The following is a 4344-nucleotide window of genomic DNA, read 5'->3' on the forward strand; positions in this document are numbered from 1 at the left end:
GATAAACCCACTGTATGCTACCTGCCAGCACCCAACAGCTGGCAGACAAAGTTAGCGAACAGCTGTTGAACGTAGCAGAGCGCTTAGCAACTAAAGAGCCACATATTCCTCTCAGGAGTTGGTGGAGACCAAACCAGAGAAAGAAGGAGAGTAAATAATGGACTTTAATTTGCCAGAAGGTCAGAAGCATGACTTTAAATCAATGCTAATGTTGCTCCTTCTTTTCATGATGTGTAAATAAGCAAATGTTTGCGAACACATTCACAATATCTGCTTTATAAGGTGATGATGTGTCAATATTATGTGTAGGCTACAGCTTGTTGTGCTGCTCCCAAGTGGCCAAAAAATCGAAATAATGCTGCTCATAAAACCTGTTTTTTTTAAAGTTAAGTATAGCATATTGTGAAAGAGGCCCTCAAAAAGGTTCACCACAGACGGGATCAATTGGTTGGTGCAGATTCAGCCCTTTGTGTTCAGCGGTGTGCCTGAGGATGTGAATACAACAACAAGGATGCAGTACAGACCATCAAAACACTGGGGTGAATGCAGGGAAGAGATAATGAGTATAACCCCAGATGAACAGTGTTATTGTGTTGCGTGGAAGACGCCACAGAGTACAATCTATACAGACTACAGAGAAGTGAGGCCTCCGGGAGGAGGAACTGCCTGCAAACAAGTGGTACACATTGGGGAGATGAACACTACAGAATGTGTAGAGGCAAAACCATCTAGATGACTGAAAGAGGGAGTTAAAACAATGGTTGATGTTCTTATTTACTGGAGGTGGACCCAAGGGAACTCACCAGAAACATCATCAGAACAGTGGCAGCAGAAAAGTAATTAGAAATTCCCCTGAGAACATTTCTATTAATTGGAATTATTCAAGGGTGTCAATGAAGTCAGAGGTCAATGGGAGGGCAAAGAATAACCAAACAAAAGAGGCAAAAGATAAAAGTAAAAGTGTTTTTGGTAAACAAATCCCTCTTAGATCTTAGACTATCTAATTTTTCATCTATTTTATGTAAAACACTTTTAATCGCCTCTGTGTATGAAACATGCTATACAAGTAAAATTGCTTTGCCTTGCCTAGACATTCTCCTCCCTGTCATTTAGTATGACATTTAATGCAATTTTATGCTTGATATGTTTTCACTACTAAGTTATCAGTTTGTACATGGTTGCTATCTAACCACAGAACTAGCACACATTTTAAACAAAAGCAAATTTAAGCCAGTGTTAGATAAAATAACAATCACTTAACTAATCTTGTAATCAAAGCTTCTTTGACTCTGCCTCCATACAAGACTGTCAGCATTGTTGTCCTCCACAATGTTTGTTGGCAGAGAGCCTCAGTCATCAGCCGAGATCCCAGAGTGCAACGTATTGTTTACTCCATGACGTCATGGTGAAACAGGTCAAGTTCAGGTTCATCCTTATATGATTTTGACCGAAACAAATTAACATGTCTGAGAGACAAACTTTACACAACATCTCCAACTTTTTCTCAACTCAAACTCTGCAATATCATGTTGTATTCTCAGCTATCTGCTGAGTAGTCTCTTTATTGAAATTTCAAATGAAGGCAGTCAAGTGCCCCTGTGCTTGAGGTGCTGAGCCTCTGAGCCACAATCATGCTCCTGTGTAAATGCCACTGATTCACACCGGGAATGAGACTAATAATTTCAAATAAGTTATGTGTGCCCTGTGCAGGTTCAAATGGCCTCATCACTCATTCTTAGTCCCAGGCCAGACCATCCTCTCTTACATCACTTCCACAGTATAAAACCTAATCAGAGACAGTCATTTATCCTGCTGAAGGAATATGACTGCCATTACTGGACTGGAAGTGCTGTGTGTGCAGGTACACCACACACTCATATATAATGTCTATCAAACTGCTCATTAATATTGTGAAGCTATTTCCAGCTTCCCTCATGGGTTCTTATGCTAACGTGCACAGTGGAGCACCACATGCTTCATGTGAACAGACTGGCAGATGGGGTTGGAAATGGTGACCCATGACAGGAAACGCACCATGTATTTGGACAAAGTTTTGGACCTCCATGCCAGAGTATGAGGACAGGAAATCATTTGGAAGCTCATAGACAGTGATGTGTACTTCATGGTAGTAAATTGTGCAGTATTACTCAGTGATCGCTTGAATTTTCTCACATGGTTTTCATGTGAAGGGCCAATGATCATGCTGTCAAGAAAAAGATCAATTAATTAATACGGCAACTACATGTTGGCTATCCTGAATAATGAACATCATCTCTATTTACAGCACACTCAGTTGTAGTTGCAGATTAATGAGATGGAAAACAACTGCACTGAAAAAAAATCCTATCTTACATTTTGTATTTCTTGGCTGGATGCCCTATAACACTGTGGCAGAAGGCATCTTCCTTAAAATAAAGGCACATGGGAGGATAAAACTGCAGACAAAAGAGAATAAGCGCACTAGATGTGCTCATTCAAGCAACATACAAAAACATCCTTGTGTTCAATAAAGCTACTACCATTTTGGCCAGAATACAAGATAACCCTGATTATAAGACAACCACCTCTTTTACATCACCTGTTTTCTGCATTAAGACTTCTTGCAGACAAGAAACACTGAATAAAGCATGTACCATATAATATGTTTTAAATGTATTGTAACATTTACCTAAAATACAATAGTTAAGTCAATTAGAAATAGGTGGGAGGGAAGGGGTTTTTCACATTCTGCTGTTTATATGCTGTTCAAAGACGTGATGACAAAAGGTATATGTGTTTGTTTGCTGGTAAAAAGATTCTTCATTTTAAAAAAAATCAATAATAAATAAATAACAAGTAGAAAGGATGCACTAATTCTTCTATATAATTTCCAAGAGAATCAACACTAACCAGAATTCAGCTGTTCAGCAACTTTCAAAGCTTGCAGCGTTATTGCCCCATTTGTGAAATTTCATGTTTCATTGTTCACTTTGTCTTCATCCTTGAAGCATTTTCTCTGTTTGAAAATATTTATATTCATCTATCTATTTCCAAATCTTGCAAGAGCAGCAGACTAAGCAAGGTAGCTCAGACATCTTTGTCCCTGGCCACATGCTCCAGCATTTTTCTGGAGGATCCTGCAGCTTTCAGGCCAGATGGAATATATAATCCTTCCACTGTGTTCAGGGTCTGCCTCAAAGTTTCCTCTCAGTAAGACCTGCCTAAAAAAAACTCTTATATAATACGTTCACAATTTTTCAAGTCAGTTTTAAAACAATAGTCAGGTGCCCATATTATGATTGAAACAGATTTGTCTTGCTGTAATCATTCCTCTTGTCAGTACTGGCCATGTGGGGATCTCTTCCAAATGCGCTTGTATGTATGTACAGTGAGTGATGGGGGACAAAATCAACTATCTGAAGCTAATATGAGGCTTCAGTTGTCCAAAATAGTCAAATTAAGTGGATATTTCCCAATGGTAAAGTATTTTTGGTACGAAATCCCCACTTTTTGTTACCTCCAATGCAACTCAACAGGGAAACACAAAGAGAGAATTTTGTACTAAAAAGATTTTAACTTTGATATACACTTTATTTGACTTTCGCAGACGGCTGACACCTCACATAAGCTTCAGATCAACTTCCAAATACATTTTTGCACAAAACGAGGACTGGATTTTGTTCCCCATCACTCACATTAAAAGCACATTAGGAGGGAATCTTTTAATGGCCAGTATGAACAGGAAGAATGATTACAGCTAGAACAATGTTTATATGGGCACCTGACTGTTGTTCTAAGACTAGAAAAATTGTGAATGTATCCTTTAAGAAAGGTATCTAGAGGGCATCCTGATCAGATTCATGTTAAGGGTTCACGAACCAAAGAAGTTAAGATGTCTTAGCTCAAACATACTTTACCCAGCCGAGCGTGCAACAGCTGCTATGACAAAACCATAAAGTGGATACTGACAATGAGGTAAGAAAACAAATAAGACACTGAGAAACATGATTAGGTAGAAGGTAAAACTTCAGCCAGCATGGGCTGCCACTGCTACATTAAATCTGTGGATGAAGCAAGTGTCAAGGGAGGACAGACAAACAGACAGCTGAGCACACACAGCCAAGATCCACAGACTCAGAGGAGACTTAGTAAGCAACACACTGTCATACAAACAGCAGACAGGCAGAAACTGTAATGATGCCGCTACAGACTGGGTTCCCAACAGTCGGTTGCTGTATTAATGCTTTGAGCAGATGCAAGTAAGGAAAGAGACTGTCAGACTCAGTCCGAAACTAGATAGGGATAGGGTTGGTTATATGACAGTTATAATAAATAGGTTGTGTTTGAGTTTTGGTTTTCGAAGAC

Source organism: Thunnus maccoyii, chromosome 1, assembly GCF_910596095.1.
Source record: "Thunnus maccoyii chromosome 1, fThuMac1.1, whole genome shotgun sequence".
Taxonomy (NCBI): domain Eukaryota; kingdom Metazoa; phylum Chordata; class Actinopteri; order Scombriformes; family Scombridae; genus Thunnus; species Thunnus maccoyii.